General features: G+C 38.6%; 1 protein-coding gene and 1 non-coding gene across 2 annotated transcripts in view; both read left to right on the top strand.

Annotated features, from left to right (window-relative positions):
* Nucleotides 1-18,804, top strand: part of LOC110958865 (nuclear receptor ROR-alpha A-like) — a 180,835-nt gene that overhangs the window by 15,990 nt on the left and 146,041 nt on the right. The window lies entirely within an intron of this gene.
* On the top strand, nt 18,411-18,492 carry trnas-gcu (transfer RNA serine (anticodon GCU)). The gene has a single exon. It is a non-coding gene; the product is annotated as a tRNA-Ser (tRNA).

Genomic DNA, 18,804 nt, shown 5'->3' with positions numbered 1-18,804 from the left:
CAGGATGTCTAAGAGAAAGTCGTCAAAGCAGCTCCACAAGGTCAAAGATTGAATGACGTTCAGATGATGTTTCACTCTGAACTCAGTGCACCAGCTCTGTGTTTACTCTCCGAGAAGTTCTACACAACATTTGAAGCGAATGTGTGTCCATCCGCCATGTTGATGTGTGTGATTTTTAGGGTTACGTTGGAGGTTCTGGATGTGATTTCCAGTGTTTTGATATGTGGTTGGCAGCAGCTCCTGACAACCGCCACTAACGGGATTTAATTATCTGTTTTCGCATGTGACCAGCCAGACTTTATTTATTATTTCCTCAAAGACAAGCTGGGGTTGAAGCCTCTGAAGACTCGTGGGCTCTGGGAGTGTTTGATTGGCTCGGTGGCAGCAGGAAAACCTTCCTTATTTTTAACATTCGCCTCAACAGTTTAACAGCATTTCAACCCTTTTTTTCCACGCCGACCCCTCTGCCCTCCCACTCCGTCACAAGAGCTTTATAAAAGAGGCGAACTTTGAACACCAGCTAAGGAAAGCTCCTGTTTCTTGTCTTGCTCTTTATTATTAATGATAAGAAGAAAAGCCTTCCGTTTATGTATCATTGTTATGTTTTTAATTCACGGAAGAATCTCTGCGATACTAATGTCATTCTTTATAAAACATAAATCATTTGCAATATGGTTATTTGTAGGTTAAATGAGATTAGATTCAACTTTATTGCCATTCTGCAGAGTACAAGTGCTATGACAATGAAATGCTGTTTAGCATCTACCCAGAAGTGCAAAAGCAGCAGTGAAGTTATTTATTATTATTATTATTGTTATTTATTTACAGTTCTCCACGTTATTCTTAATGGAACCTGTGCAATACTTGAATTTCCATATATAAAAAAATCTGTACAAATATTAACTAGGGACCGGCCATTTACACAAGGAACACTGAAAAACTAATCTAAAGTTCTGATTGCACGAGATGATACAGGATGAAATTAAGCTTTTTTTTGCCAGTCAGGGCCACGGTAGTTAAAGAAAACTGTTACCTCATCTGCAGTAGTTGTTCCGTGTGCACGTCTGAGGTGGGAAAAGCAGCAGCAGCAGCAGCAACAACAAACCCCTTCAGGTTGAGAGCAGAGAAGCATCAGTGACAACAGTGATTAAGTCCAATTTAGCATGAAGGGAGAAGCTGTGCTGAAAGTGGTTGAAGGAACAGGAAGTGTAGCAGACTGAAGGAATCAGCTGATGTTCTGGGATTCAGATGGACTTTATGGTCTGCCTGAACTAACGTGACACATAATTAACATCCATCCATTCTCTCTACACCGCTTTATCCTCACTAGGGTCGCGGGGGGTGCTGGAGCCTATCCCAGCTGACTCGGGGGAAGGCAGGGAACACCCTGGACAGGTCACCAGTCTGTCACAGGGCTACATATACAGACAAACAATCACACTCACATTAATGGATTAGATTTATATAGCGCTTTTTAAGGCATTCAAAGCGCTTCACAATGGATCCATTATTTATTCACTCACACATTCTCACTCTAGTGGTGGTAAGCTACATTTGTAGCCACAGCTGCCCTGGGGCAGACTGATGGAAGCGTGGCTGCCAATCCATGCCTTCGGCCCCTCCGACCACCACCAACATTCACACGCATTTATACACCAGTGTGAGAGCAGCACCTACGGGCAATGTGGGAGGAAGCCGGAGAAAACCCACACATGCACAGGGAGAACATGCAAACTCCAAGCAGAAAGATCCCAGGCCCAGGCCGGGATTTGAACCGGGGATCTTCTTGCTGCAAAGCGAAAGTGCTAACCACTACTTCACTGTGCAGCCCACATAATTAACATATTAGAGCAAATCAGTAGAGAACAGTTGATCTGCAATACAAACAAACTACATAAGAGGGTCGCATATTTGTCTAACATTGGTGTAAAATTTAACTTAATTTAGCTTAATATAAGGATTTACATGATATTAATGTGTTGCTTTACAAAATTTTGGCCTAAAGGTTTTAAAACAACACATTTTTTAACTTCCGCAAAATTTTTCTTCCTTTCCCTTTAATTCAGTTTTTTGCAGCCAAAGGTTCAGTCAATTTCCGCCTGAAATTTCTACTGAAGATGTACGGAAAGTAAACTGAATGCTGTTCTTGAACTGTTTGGAGTACAGGCATGGTTGGGGTCTCCTGTGAAAGCTGACAACCTGAATGTTCACCCAGTGTAGTCAGAATTACTCTAGGTGCAACTGGCACAGAGTATTTTATGTTGGAACACACTGAATTAGGATGACTTTTATTCTCGACTAAATTTTTTCCCTAATAAAACACCTGAAAATAAGTGTGGCAGCACTGTGACAGCTTGAAAACACAAAAAGGCAACAGCCTGGGGTCTTACATAGTTCAGGTCAAAATTTCAGAGCAATACTACAAGAAATGAGTGTTTCACACATGTATCTGTACTGATATGGCCAGGCGCTGTCAATTTTGGACATCCTCTGTACATCCTCTGCACACCCTGCGCAAAAATGGTATATGTTCATTTTATAGCCCGTTTTCACATTATTTTCACTCCAAAAACTCATAAAGAACTCAAAAAAATCACTTCAGATAAGCTTCAGTGTGGGATCAGACACAATAGACTCGGAGGGGGAGAGACAGGCTGCAGATTCTGCCCTCAGCCGAGGTGTGAAACGTCACACAACCCCGATGGCAGAGGCTGTATTTATAATCATGCTATTCACCAGGCTCATTGGCTATCAGCCCTGTCAGTCAAACGTTTCCTCTGACGTGATTTGCTCAGAATTTACTGACGAAATAAGGTAGGTCCAGATCGGTCAGTCTCGGCTACTGTTGGCTGTTTAGGGCTTGAAGGCAGGTCAGAGTCACTTGATTGGTTGAAACGCGGTGTAAACATAAAGGAAAGACTTCAGTCGCCATTTTGAGTCCAAGACCGCATGGATCTCTGCACACTGAATAATAATATGCGCATAAATACAGTGAATATGAAACGAGCAGCGCTGCCACGAGCCGCGTGTCCGCACACGGAGCCGAGCTATTTGTGGATTATTTACTTATTTCAAGACATGTTTTGGACAAAATATTATACTTGCTAGTATTGTCTGGATGCCGAAGCTTGGATTCTGGCCGGTTTTTGTGGATTATTTTCGTCTTTGACCAGTAAAAGAGCGTCCAAAGGTGAGTTGTGCCCTTTATGTGCCCTTTAAATGTTTTGTTGTTTGTTGGAGAAATGTGTTTATATTACCCGCTGTGGTAATCACATCTGAAAGTGGTTTATACCAGCGGATTCACGAGAATCTAAGCTTTCCATCGGCGGGCCGCTGAACCGCAACGGGTGTATGTATTTTATGTTATAATGTAGGGTCTGGATAATAATATATAAATTTCTCAAGTAAATTTGTATAATAAAACATATTGTATGCCCTAATATGTAAATCATATAGGTAAAATTGGATTTTACATGGTCAGGTTTTAATCTTGCTATTTAAATACTTATTTTATTTTGAAGGGTGTTAAATAGATTTACACAATATAAAATATTATTGGGTTTTATATTTAAATTACTGAGATAAAATTGTATATTGACTGATCTTAACTTTAATATTTAAATTATTCTGGTAAATTTACACAGGTAGTAACATTATAGGACTTTGTATTAATTAAGTAGATGTACATAATTAATAATATTGCATGGTTGTAACTTTAATATTTAAATTACTTTGATAAATTTACATAAGTAGTTAAATTGTAGGTTCATAGCTATAATTTTTAAACTGGTCTGGTAAATTTTAATTGCAGAATCTTAGTCTTAATTTGTTAAATAACTTGGGTAGATTTATGGTTGTTTTAATGTTTATATTACTCAGGTAAATTTTCTTATTTTTTAAAAAATATTAATGGGTCTTAACCAACAATTAAACTTAAAAAATGTAGCCTGAATGTTCAGAAAATTCCAGAACAGGACAGTATAGGTGAATAAACTTAAAAACCTAAAAAACTACATGAGAGTTTATTAAATAATAAAAATAAAATTCAATAAATTATTTATACAGCTACATAATAAGTAACTGTAAGATTTGGTGAGACAATATTAGACAATTTCCCTCCAGTTCTCCTCACATTTGGGAAATTGTGGCACTCTGGTAACAAAGCGGAAACATGATATAAATCCACAGTAGGATGTTTCTTAGTTTTCTTCCTACTTGTTGAGAAACTCCTCTTCTAGTTATTTACTCATCACCTTCCTCCTCCTCTTCCTCCCTCCTGACTCGTACATGAGGTGAGGTACCGATGATAATTATCCCCTCGGTTCTGGGCTGAAGCCAGCTGTTAATGAGAGTGTTGACGGCTGCTTTGTGAGGCCCGTTTGGACCAACACGCTTCGCTGCTCCCCGATAAAGACAGAAGAGAGCTGTCGCGGAAATTTCATTATCTCCATCAGAACCCGATCCAGCAGCAGGATCGCAGCGAGGCGAGCTGAGATCAAAATGTTCAGACGCAGAGGAAGAAAATTGCTGCAAATCATTCTGGTCAGGAAATGTTCAAATGAAGCTTCACACCAACTTGTAGGATTATAGTGGGATTAATTACTGCATTTAGTTCACAATTTATCAGCCAACATTTTTGGGAACTTGATTATTTCTGTGATTGATTCCTCCACAGGTTTACCAAAACCACCAAAATACAATTAATAAGATGTACACAAGATTTTCTATTACTCCAAAACAGATAAAAAAATATAATTTAGCTCATGCTTTTCTGTTTCTTTTATGAGCTTGGCTGCTGCTTTGTTCACAGGTTGATGAAACTGTTGAAAGGCTGATGGTGTTTTGTATTTTTTTTAATCTATACTCTGAGTTTCAAATGAGCAAAACCATTTTATGTACAAAGTGTCTGGGTTTGGAGCTGGTTTACAGCTACAGAAAGTGACATTTAGGTCAGTTCGTAACATTTCAGATAGCCATGTTGCTCCATTATCTCAAATGTTGTTCAAGTTTACTTATTATTTGTTATTCGGGACCCAAAACTAGGTTCTGTAAAAATGGTTTTAACTGGATTTTGAGAACTTTGTATGTTTTAAGACATGTAAATATTTTGGGGAGGATTTTTAGTCTAAAACCCTCCAACTTATCTGAGATCTGAGATGTCATTTTAAGGGTTCAATATCTCCACAAATAGAGCTCCCACAGGGACGAAATCTCGCAAGACAGAATTGATCCCAGCAGAATAAATTAAATTTATAATAAATAATAACATATCCATATATATATATATATATATATATATATATGAAACCTGCACACATTGATTTGTTTAGAATTTCAGTAAATTCACAGGTCTTAGCACCAAAACTTCCAGAAAATCCCTCTGCTGCTTCTTATAAATGTCCTTCATGCCTTTCACTTGTCTAAAACCTGTCTGACCAAAGTTGGACTTGAGTTCTGTCTGGTTGTGGAGTTTTCCACCACAGATCGTGCCTTTATTTGGGCAGTCATTGCAGACGGCAACAGGAAACGTGTGTGTGTGAGAAAGAAATAAGGCCACAACATGCAACAAAGATCCTCAGGCCAGAGTCTAACAGCGGATGTTGCATTTTTGTGGTGTTTGGTCGGCGAGACGCCTCACCAAAGACTGTTTTTAACGCAGCTGTGCAGCCACCAGCAGACTGTTCCTGTTGATCCAGCAGCTGCAGCAGAGTGAGACGTCTTCAAAGTTCACTACAGTTTCAGGAATCACATCTCCTAGTTTAGCTCTCATTCATATATTATCAATAACTTAAACCTATCAGCTTCAGTATTTGGATAAAGTTGCTGTGATGAATAAGTTAGTTGGTTTTAAAAGGCTACAGCTGCAGGGTTCCATGTGAACTTTCATTTTCAAGATTTTTTTACTGCAGATTTTTTCCCCACACACAGTGTTTTGTTTTTCTTCACACACAAACAGTACAAAGGTGCACATTTATATATTTATTTTTAAACAAAGATAAATAAAATCTCTTTTTGAGGAAGACCTGTCCAAGAAGTCATGCCATTATAAAGTTAAAACATTATGAAATCAAACATAATAAACATAACTAAAATCCAGTTTTGGATTAATGACACTTTTCAAGTAAATATCTACTCATTGAAGCTTTTAACTCTCAGTGTGACAAAATCATTAAACTGCAGTTTGTTCTGAAGTTTATTCCAGGACCAGAAAGTGAAATAGAAGACTGCAGCTTTACCAAGTTAAGACTAAATTCTGGATATCCTGCATTGAAGCCATTGAGATGACTGAAAGTTATAACAGCTGTTGGTAAGTTAACTAGGATTTTACCCAGCACTGCTTTGGACATATAGATGAAGATGATCCAAAGCTATTAAAAGGAGCTCGTCCTCTTGTTGTCGACTCCTCACTGCCTCAGGTTGCCACTACTTGGTGCTGAAATACTGCAGATACTTCGACCACAAGATGAGTTTCTTAGGGACTTTTTGCTTTTTTGATGTCTCAGTATGGAACTCGAATGCTCCTACAGCAAAAGCATTGTTTGTAGCTTTTCTTTGGATGCACTCTTTGCAATAAATGCTATGATGTTAGCTGTTATTTATCATATCTTGGTGTTTCCCACGAGTTAAGAATGTCCTCGGGAGGTGCAATGCGACTGATGTGTGTCCAAAGTTTAATGCAGTTTAGAGAGTGTAACCCAGGTTGTTTTGTAAAACTAGAATGTACCGATTATCCCTAAACACTTCTAGTAGATGCTACCATCCAGCTGTGCACAGAGAAGCTTCTAGTCTCCATTGAGTTACTGCAGCTCAGCATCTTACAGGTGTGTACCCAGTCTGAAAACAGTAAAATTAGACAAAGTTTTTAAACAGAGTGAGATTATCTAACTGGGTGGATGTCCAGAGATAAAAACAAACCTGCTAAATCTCAGTGAAAATGTTTGACAGATGTTTTTGTTTGCATGCTGTGGATCTGACCTGTTGGTGGTAGTACTTAATCAAGGTTGTCATCCATTTGTGTGCTTAGGTGGCCTTTGGCAAGTCACTAAACAAAAAGTTGCTCCCGATCGCAAAAATACACCTTGCATGACAGTTCTGCCGCCATTGTGTGAGTGTGTGATTGGAAAACAATATTAAGTACCACTAAAGTACAATATTGGTTTATAAGTAAAAACTATTTATATTGATATACAGTATGAAAAAGTAGTGGATTTGTTCAACATTCAAGTTAATGCAAGTTTTGGTTTGGTTCCAGCATTGGAAGATACATGATGTTCAAGGAGTCAGATCAGAGCCAAAGCTTGATCTGGACATAGTCTTTGATTTATCATAAAAAGTCTCTACTATACTTACTGTATAACACTGTCCCTTTGCAAAGCCTCTTCTTTCACATCTTGTATTTCACGTACATCTTTCTTAACTGTTTTCTCAATATGTAAGTCGACTGGAGAGGTAAGAGAATCTTTCAATATGACATAACTTTACCAGATAGATGTGACAGAGTTTTACAGACTTAGAGGTTGATATTTCATAAACAAAAGTGATGCATGTAGTGAAACACAATGTGGTTTTTGCTCCTGAGAGGACGATTGAGATAATGAACCTGCTGAGGGGAAGCTGAACGACAATCCTTCACGGCCGTCGATACGTCGGGCTTTAATGATAAAATAACGAGGCTGATCTGTCTGAGTGACGGCCGACCGACAGCTGATAAACTCTGCAGATCAGAAACACAGCAGACTGTCTGCTGATCCCCACAGTTTGAGTGTTATCTATGAGCTTCCGGCTGCACGTTTTCATTAGAGTCAGCTTTAATTGCTTAATCAATTGAATTAATTAAAATGTCAAATTTAGAATCATTTCATTTCTTCCTCGCTAATAGAAGTGTCAAATTCATTTGGAGCCTGTAGCGGTTTGGTCTCGCAGGATATTTTGGGACACCAAAATATGTGGAGCTTTCACTCCAAAGCAGAAAAGTCTTGGATATCATGACAATCGAGAAGCTCCTCAAACAGTGTTTTCAGTTATTTTCCTTAGAAAGAAGCAGAATCCTCATTTGTGTTACGGCAAAGTTGATACTCACAGATAAAAATCTTTCACGTCTGTCAAATGGCGACACTTTTTACATTATTTTTTCTTTTTAATCATGCTTGGTGAGTCGGTTTACCACTTTTCAAAGAGGCTTATATGTATGTCAAATGAGGGATGAGTTGCCAGTAATTTTTTAAAAATCATTCATTGAATTCTGGTAAGTTTGCTGAATCTCTGACTTTTCAATTAGTGCCATCATCACACCAACAATTTAGCATTTTAAGCCTCAAATACATGTTTCGTTTTTCCGCTTATAGGAGGCATTTTCTCGGTATCATTACCAATAACACACACTAAATAAATATGGTTTGTCATTTAAAGCATTTTTAGAATCATTTGTTCCTGTTGTTTGCTATAGGAAATTCAATTTAAACTTGTTGTATTTCATGCTTCTTCTGTCAACCTGCTGTAACTTCTCTCAGAATGAAGCCAAACCCGAGGAAGTTGGTACAATAATCACTCATTTTAATCATGTGTTAGATCATGGATAGACAGATGAGGCGTCTTTTTGTGGTAGTTTTGTCAGCTTAAGCATTTCTGATTCTGGACTAAATAAAAAGGTTTAGAGTCTTTATTGATTCTTAGAATTTGTAGCTCCTTTTTATTTTTCTACAGCAGCTGAAGACTGACGTCTTCGTAATTTTGGTCTCTGGAGTCGAACTCTACTGCAGCCGCCATTGTCTTCAACTGTAGTCACAACGGACTGATGCGAGGAAAGCATTTGTTATGACCAATTTATGCATTGTAGAAAGAAAAAAAACATTTAAGCCATGTGTGACAGGCAGGAGAGAGTAGCAACAAAATAAAAATTACACAGAAAGAGATGAACCAAACATGCAGTAACAAACTAGAAACAATGCAAAACACATCATCAAAATGGTACGGTACAATGTATTTTTGTTGATCCAATGGAATATATGGGCCAAGCCATTTCAAATTTCTGATCAAATCCCTGAAAAACTGACATTCCCATCAGCCTCAGCTGTACTTTCTGTTTGGTACCTGTTACACAGTTAGCATTAAACCTGCTAAACATCAGCATGTTAGCATTCTGTTAGCATTTAGCTGAAGGTACAGCCTCACAGAGCAGCCGGCAGAGACAAAGCCTCTTGTTTCTCTGTGTCTTTTCTTTCTTTGAAGCGCTCTGTAACTCTGCAGCGATGATGCCGCATAAATGCAGTTGTTGTATTAATATTATTCTGATGTGTGAGGATGTATGTGTTGATGTTTCAGGTGAAGTTTCCCCGCAGGATTAGAGCGAACCATCGTTTAACCGATCAGCCTTTTCTCCTGCACACTGGAGGCATGTCAGCCGCTGCCTTTGATGTCGGTGCGTTTTTCCCAGCGTCGGTGGAGGTTGGAGTGGGTGTGGAGGGAGGGGGAGGGTTTGATTTGCATACAAAGCTATTCTCGCCTCCTCTTTGTTCTTGCGCTGAGTGTGGAAAGAGTAATTGTCTTCATCAGTCAGAAGTGTTTATCTCGTTCGTTCAACGCAGATTTGGCGTGACGTTGGGCGACGGCTGAAAATGCAGAATGGGAATAATTCTTGCCCGGGATTAGTGCTGAAGACGGTGGTATTGTTGTGTCAGATCAGTGCTGAACGCCTCACAGTGAAGGGAAGGAGATCAGTTCCAGCCCTTCAACATTCACCCTCTTTCACACTTTCACCAGCTATATCTCAGTTTTATATACAGTTAAGCCTAGAATTATTCATACCCGCGTCCAGTTTAGAGTTTTTAATTTGACCAATAAGGTTCCCATTGGCTTGAAATGACATAAAAAAGTGACAGAGATGCTGATGATGAATTTGAACTAAATCTGTGTGGGTTTTTTTCCTATTCTTAATTGAACCTCTGCTGCATTATATTGCACCAGCCGCGTCATGCAGCATCCACCAGCTACCCACCATCAGATCTTAGGTGTTCCAGTTGCAAGCGTCGCTGAGTCCCTGAAGTCTAAAACCAAAAGGAAAATGAAAGACGTTCTGCTGCCTCTCTCTCTGAGAATCCACCAGGGAGCCACACATGATGCAAACATGTTTGTTTTTCTGTTCAGTTAAAAGTATATGTGTATTGCTCATATTGTAAGGTCTCTGCTTCCTCCTAGGCTGTGGTTTACCAAAGTTTTTAATCTGATGTAACCTCAGAGGCCTGTCAGATGGACTAAAGAACTCCTTCATCAACACCACCTCTCATGTTCAAAAGCGTTCACTTGAACATTTTAAATGAAATCTTAAAAGCAAATATTGTTAAATATTTTTTTTAATCTAGTTGAGTAGTTAATATTGAGTCCAGTTTGGTCAGAGCTCTCTATCCATTACTTACAGCTTTCAACTGTTATTCCACTCTTTTATATAACATTTTCATACAAATGTTTATACGTACTCTTAGCTAGCTGTTTTAGCTATTTATTCACATTAAGTAAACAGTACCAACTGTTAGCCAGACTATCAGCTGACTCTTTTAGCTGTTTGTCCATACTATTAACTAACAATTTAAACTGTTATACATACTATTAGCTAAGAAATTAAACCTAAAGAAATTAAATTTAACCTTCTAGCCATAGTAGCAGCTAAAAAAGTCAACTGTTATCGATACTATTAGCCAGTGGTGGCTGGTGGTGAAATTTGTTGGGTGGGCTAACAAATGCATAATACCGATTAAATGGTTAACACCGCTGCAAAAGCAACATCACCTATGATACACACAGTTACATCAACTACAGGTACACTATACTTTTTTAGTGCTCTACATCAACACTCTCCCTCACTCTCTCACTCTCTCTCTCTCTCTCACACACACACACACACACACACACACACACACACACACACACACACACACACACACACACACACACCACTACAAAATGTGTTCCAACTGCAACGACTGCCAACAGATAGCCTGCTGCATCTGTCTTATTACAACTGTTTGGCGACATGTAGTGCAAAACATGCCTTCAGTACAACAGATGACCTCAGCAAAAACAAGGTGTCACAGTCCTTTAACAGGTCAACATGGGCCTACCTTATTTGAAAAGAAGCTCACATCGATGGCCGATTTGATCCCAGTCTCTTAACTTCCAGCTTTTCCTCCAAAGACATTGAGGAAAATGGACATGAAAGAAAATAAACCACCTCGTTCATGCTAACGCCCGCCATAGTTTAACCTTTTCTCGCTGCGTCAAAGGCCTGTGGGCTGCCTGAAGTTAGCCCAAATGATCAGTAAATCACGGGGGCGGGACATGACACCTGTCAATCACTTACAAGAATGAAATGAATGAAAGCGAACTGTATCTGCTGGGGCTGTAGAAAATAAGCTCATTTAGAGAAATTCTATGTTTTTCTTTTGACTGATTGGTGCTGTTGCTACCTTTTTTTTTCACCTAAACTTAAAACAATCTGTTGTAAGTTATTTAAAAAATAATTTTCTCATCTTTTTTTGTGTTGGCCTGGGAGGGCTTAGCCCTGTTAGCCTATTTATACCAGATGTCCCTGCTATTAGCTAACAATTCAAACTGTCATACATACTGTACTATTAGCTAACAATTTAAACAGTTATACATATTTTAGCTAACAATTTAACCTTCTAGCTAAAAATTTAAACTGGTATCTATACTATTAGCCAACAATTTAAACTGTTAGCTCTATTATTAGCTACAGCTCCAACTTTTACTACTACAACTATTATCCATACTGTTGACTATGACTTGATGACTTGATTTCAACTATTAAACATACTATTAACCAACAATTTCAACTGTTATCATACTGTTGACGAATAATTTCAACTACTAAACATACTATTAACTAACAATTTCAACTGTTATCCATACTATTAGCTAATATAAACTGTTAGTGCTACTATTAGCTAACAACTTAACCTTTTACCTATACTGTTAGCTAACATTTACAACCATTATCCATATATTAACTAACAATTTCAACTGTTATCCATACTACCAGCTAACAATTCAACCTTTTTATCCATATTGTTAACTAACAATTTTAACTTTAATCTTTACTATTAGCTAACAGCTCCAACTTTTACCTATAGTGTTCGCTCACATTTACAACTATTATCTATACTTTTAACAATTTCAACTGTTATGTATACTTTAATTAACAATTTCAATTGCTATCCATACTTTTAGCTAATGTAAACTGTTTTCTCAGAATCAGAATCAGAATCAGAATCACTTTATTCATCCCCGAAGGGAAATTCAGTTGTCAGGGTTCTTATCTGTTTAATTTTGAATTGAATAGCCTGACTGCTGATGGCAAGAAAGATTTGCTAAATCTTTCGGTCTCCCAGCAGAAACCTCCATCAGCAGTCGATGATACACGACAAAATATTTAAAAAATATCGCAAAAATACAGCAAAAACTGAAAACAGTTAGGAGACACCAAACTTTGCAGCCACTTTCACAGGCGCAGGTTCCGGGTTAGTACTATTAGCTAACTAATAGTACTAACCTAATAACCTAACCTAATAGTACTCTACTGTTAGCTAACAACTCCAACATTTACCTATACTGTTAGCTCACAAATTCATCTGTTATCCATACTATTAGCTACCAATTTAAACTGTTATCCATACTATTAACTAGCAATTAAACTGTCAGTGTTACTATTGGCTAACAAGTTCAGCTGTTATCCCTAGTATTAAATATCAATTCAAACTGTTACCCATACTTTTAGCTGACAATTTAAACTATTAGGCTTACTGTTGGTGAACAGTTTAACCTTTTTATCCATATTATTAGCAGTTTCAACTGATATCCATACCATTAGCTAACAGTTTTACATGTAATCTTTACTATTATTCACTTTTTTAACCACTGCATGTATATGGTAATCATTTACTTAATTGTGACAGTCCACTTCTATCAGTTATCCATTATTTTTAGTTAATGGTTTACTATTCTGCTCAAACCTGTTCAGGTCCAAACACTTCTTGAATTAAATTGTAATTTCTGTATTTGAGAGAAGTTAGGCTGAGCTTTCCACATCCCCTGTGGTTAATGCAGAAGGATTATAGGTATTATGTTATACCTCTGGTTAAGAATTACTGCTTGTAGGAACAAAAAGTAAATCACAGGGTAAGGTTTTGGTATGGGCCACTATTGGTTGTGGTTGGGTAAAATCTGCAGTAAATGAATGTAAGTCAATAAAATACCCTCTGAGGTGGTGGACTGTGTACGTGTGCAGAAGCAGCTCATCCTTCAGTTTGTCACCTGTAGAAAAAAGAAAAGCAGCAGCATGTTGAAGGTGACAAAACACAAACATGTTTCTCTGTAGCTTGTCCCAAAACACCTTCACTAACTGATTTAATATTAGACAATGTTGCTCATTTCTAGGTCTGTGTTTTAAATCTGTGGCTCTAGTGGCAAAATTGTAAACATTAGCATATAACAGCACATAAATAAAAGGAAAACAAAAACATATGCTTCCTTAAAAGCAGCTTTATAAAGGCAGCAGTGTTGTGCTTCTGTTAAGATGGTAGACTCATAAGGAACAGATTTAAAAACAGAAAAACAAAATTGAAGCACTAGAATCACAAAATATCCTCTGTCTACCTCCAGAAACACTGGATCCTACCTCCTACGGCAACTAAGTAGTATCATTTACCTGCCTGGTTAATGTTAAACTCCACCCTTTGTATTTATGTGCTTATTTCTAAACCAAATTTTATCAGTCAGAATTGATGGACTTTCCCTTTAAATGTAGACTGTGTTTAGTCCATATGCATATTGCGTTGCAAATGTATAAATTATGTCATTAAATGTAATTAACCATTTAAAAATTTTATAAATAACCAAAGTTATTGTGTCATCCTCCACATTTCTTAACCTGTAAATGACAGAGCAGTGATAGAGACACGTTTGTATCAGAACGTTTCCGTCCTCGAACTCACTTGTGCTTCTGTATGAATCAGTTACAGAGTTAAAGCGACAGGCTGATCTCACAAGAGACGACTGTCTGTTTGATTTATATCGCTGCACACACCTTCAAAGAAAGCGAGAGCTGAGGGCAAGACGTAAGACACATCCACACCGATCCCTGTGGGTCCAGCAGCTCCCATCAGGCCACAGTTAGTCCATTTGTTAGTGCACAGCTGCACATGCCCACAGAATTTATGAATCTCTTTCAAATGGAAGAATCACATTTTCCTTTACAGGTTAAGAAAGTTCTCATGCTTATTAATCTGTTTAACCCCTTTTCTGCTCAGGAGCAAATATTCCTTACATATCCAAAACAAATAGGGATGTGAATGATTCATTTCATTGATTAAAAATACATTAATTAGTAAGACAGAAGAAAATGTACTATAGAGTGAGGTCCATAAATATTTGGACGTTGACACAGTTTTCAGCATTTTGTCTCTGTATACCACCACAATGGATTTGAAATTAAACAATCCTGATGTGCTTTAAGTACAGACTTCCACCTTTAATTTGAGGGTATTTACGTTCAAATCAGGTGAATATTGCAGGAATTACAACACATTTGAGTAGAGGCCTGCCAGAGCATCTACCAGGGACCAAACCCAGCATCTGGAGATGTCTATAGGTTCGAGAAGAATTTGCAAGTGACAATTTGACTTATGATTGTGATAGTTTTCCCAGTTACTTTTGGCCCCTTAAAAATGTGGAGAGCACATATAAAATGTGTTTAATTTCTACACCGTTCACCTGATTTGGATGTAAGTATCCTCATATTAAAGCTGAAAGTCTGCACTTAAAACACATTGGGATTGTTTCATTACAAATGCTTTGCGGTGATGTCCTGAAAATAGTCCAAAGATTTATGGTCCACTAAAATCATTTATTGCTCTGCCAAGGAATGCAGCAAAGTTATGTGAGGATTGTTGTCTGTTTGCAACATTACTCAGGAATGAGCCAATGGATTTGAATGAAATTTTCAGAAAATTGAGAAATGAGACGAGGACCAAATGATTAGATTCACAGTCTGGATCCACGGATTTGTTAAAGATTTCCGTATCATTGCGAGATAGCAGCACAACGTCACTGTAACTATGACAACAAGTGAACACCATGTCAGCTGCCTGCTGATGATAACATGATTGCGATCCCACTACAGATCGACTGGTTCAGACTTATTGGGACTTATCTGTCAGAAATCATACAGTGACGGAGCAGCCTTGGCAGAGTATTGTGCTCTCTGAGTGCTTTTTTTTGTTGTTTAATGAGATGGAGTTACAGATGTGTTTGCTGACCGTCCATAAATGATCACCTCTCCCTGCTGTCTAACTGCGGTTAGAATGGTTTGTTTGTGAAATGGTGTCGTGTTGTTGTTCTAATTAGCTAGAAACGTGAGGCTTATGCTCATGCTAAGCTACAATTTTTATATCAATTTATATATTTTTAATTGTTTTCAAAGTTATCTTTTGGCCCATTTTGGCCTTTAGTATAGAGGAGAGGGCGATACAAACATGGGGAGAAGACATGTAGCAAAACAGCCATGAGTTGGACTCAAACCCATGGCCACAGCTGGTGGACTATGGAACCTGTTCATAGCTCACCAGCTCAACCTGTTGAGCTACACGGGTATCCTAAACCATACTTTTTAAACACTAGCAGAGTCTGAGAGCTGCTAATGTTCATGATCAGCTGTATCTGATTGCACTCATTCACCAACATTCAGACTAAAGCAAAGAAGTGTATCAGGGACTCTCTGCTCTGAGTACAAATACATTTTAGAGGAGGATGTAAATACTCAGATTTCCTGGACTGATAAAGTTCGACAGTGTTTGTTGACAACTTTCCAGTTGAGCAGCTGTTTGCAGCAGCTGGTTAAACATTTACTCCTTCACTTGGATCAGCTATGAAGATTATTGTGCCATGAAACCATTGGGAAGAGATTAATAACAATACAGGCTATTATTGTGGAGGACGGCTGCTTGTTTGCTGTGTTGTAATGTTTGAGCAATTACGGAATAGTAATTTTTCAAAATATATAATTTGTTTTTTGTGGTTTAATTCATAGTTTAGTACCCTTGAGTTTACTTTGTCTGTTCTTTAAAAATCTATGCAAATGAGTTGATAATGGTGCAGCCCTATTTATAATATCCATCGAAGTGTTAAAAGTCAGGTGCAGTAATCTTCACTTTTATAACCAGCAAATATGTTCACAATGTTGTTTATTTGTTGTTGAAATTGCATGAAATAAAGTTCCCAGCATAAAAGAGAGGTTCTTTTGCAACATGTGTATTTATATGATGTAATCCACTCATCAGAATTGAATCAAACCAAAAGAAATTGATTTTTAGTCTGTGAATCGATATCAGCGCTGATATTCAGCCGCTGCAGTGATGCGTTGTAAATCCACTGAACCTCCTCGGCATCGTTTCATCTCTTTTCTGGACTGTAGAGACTTCCAATCACTGGCAGCCGGCAGCTCTTTAAAATGTAAAACTAAACCGCTCAGCTGAGATCAAAGCAGGTGTTTCCTGACAGGCTGATCTGATGTCAGTCTGCAGCGCCAAACAAGCTGCTGCTGCTGCTGGAGTTTTGATGCCTCATCACGCTGTTGACGTCTCTTCTGCAGACTCGAGTAAACCGTCTGCAGCCGCTGACGACAACACATCACCGCAACCTCGTCTTTACGGGAGCCGTCACTGCACTCTGACACCATAGCTCACTGGAAAGTCACATATAAATCCCTGTGTGATCATGTGGTGCTGTTTAACCATTCAGACTTCCTGCTGTTGTGGAGCAAAAATGTGGCCATAGCTTCTGAATCATCCAGACTATAAGCACAATTGAGGTCTCGCCAGAAAGAAAACGTCTTAAAACCTTGAGGTGGGACTTGGAAATAAAATGACCAGAATTGAAACACATCAACATCGACACATTCTGTTCACATCAACAATGCTGTATAGTCAGGGGTATTAAAATGTTGTTTTGGGCATCAGTATGGTATGGAAAGAGTTAAAAGTGGTGAAGTGTAGGTGTTTTCGAAGGATGTGTGAAGGGATTTGAAGGTTTTGACAGAATTTGATGGAGCTTCAAAGGACTTTATGGCTTTGAAAAGGTTTTAAAATGGGTTGACGGGTTTTGGAGGGCTAGAGAGCACAAAAAGAGGTGTTACTATCTCCTAAATTGCAAAACTTTTGAGCTTTGAGGAGGATGAGGTTTGTTACAGCCAGCCTTTTAACCTCTTACAAGATCGTGACGATCACACAGAGTAACAGAAGTGATGCTTTTTTCCCCATCACATAAAATTAAATTCTGTCACCCCGCCTCCTCCTTCGACGAGTCTTCATCATTATTACTGTATAATGATGTTCTAAAGGGCGTTGAAAGGTTTTTGGGTTGTTTTCAAAGTCTTTTCTGAGACAAGACAGACATGTAGTTTCCTCAAAAACCCTGCACAGCAGCAGGGAGCCCTTCCAGTTTAAAGTTGAAATATGAAAATAGACAAATTTTGTATCTGTGCAGCAGCTCCGGAGCTCTTTGCCTTGTTTTCCCAAAGTGTTGCTTCTCCTGCTGTGAGGCCGATGCAGTGACACTAACGCACAGCGTGGCCTCCTGCCTGCTCTCTGAGCTTCAGGCCAAAACAGCTCACATCACTTTGATCTGACTCTGCCGTGTCTCAGCCAATCAGGAGCCTGACAGCCACCGGCTTCGACCAATCATCGTCTCCTGCTGGGAGACAGCAGAGTGAGACTGTGCAGGAGGGAGACTAGATGCTCTATGCTGCCATATGTATGTGGACGCCCTTGTTTACATACGTCTTTTTTTGTCACTTATTTGCATCTGTTGTAGCGATTTTCAAGGTTCTTTGCAGGAATTTTGTCCCAGCATCTTGGTGAATTTATCCCGGTTCTGATAAGGATTCACTCAGTGTCTTCATGCAATCACAGACTGACTCCAAGATGTGAAGGTTATTTATGGGCTGGACACATTCCGAATGTGTCTTTCAATTTTTCAGTTTAAAATACCTCAAAGATGGTTTATTGCTCCGGGATTGTATAACCCTTGATTTTAGTCCTGTTTTAAAGCCGTTTCAGCATCTGTAGCTTTAAATACAGCTGAGCTGCTGCAATGCCCGTCCCCTTCAAGAGGAAGACTCTCTGCATCAGTGATCGATGGCATGGAGAAAAACACTTAAACACACAACAGCTGACATTTGTGAATGAGTTTTGGACTATTGTACACTTGTTTGTGATTTTTTTTATACCAGGCACAGTCGTATTGGGAGGAGCTAAGCAAAGATACAGCCGTGATGTGCCCTCGAAATAATGACAAAAACCTATTTTTGTAGAACACTTGCACACAGAATTGCAACCAGTGCAACAGACGAGGTGGCCGAGTGGTTAAGGCGATGGACTGCTAATCCATTGTGCTCTGCACGCGTGGGTTCGAATCCCATCCTTGTCGAGTTATGAGTTTTTCAGTGGTTAAGGGATGCTGACTGGAAGATCAACAGGATTCAAGTCTTTCTTACCAAAAAAAAAGCGTCACTCTGCAGGTCACTGAAAGACAGATATTGCTGGAATTACCTTCCATGATTATGATCAACCAGGAAAAAACACTGATCTAGACAAGTATGACCAGTGTGATGTTGGGGCCTCTATTGCCTTCTGTGTTGTCATTGCTAATTGGGTATCAATGCTACACATTAAGGCAGGGTCTTTGCCAAAATAAAATTTAATCTTAAGATCCGACAGGGATGGGATTTGAACCCACGCA

The sequence above is a fragment of the Acanthochromis polyacanthus genome, chromosome 2 (genome assembly GCF_021347895.1).
Source record: "Acanthochromis polyacanthus isolate Apoly-LR-REF ecotype Palm Island chromosome 2, KAUST_Apoly_ChrSc, whole genome shotgun sequence".
In the NCBI taxonomy this organism is placed as follows: domain Eukaryota; kingdom Metazoa; phylum Chordata; class Actinopteri; family Pomacentridae; genus Acanthochromis; species Acanthochromis polyacanthus.
The sequence above is the reverse complement of the archived record's forward strand: the minus strand, read 5'-3'. Positions and strand labels throughout refer to the sequence as shown.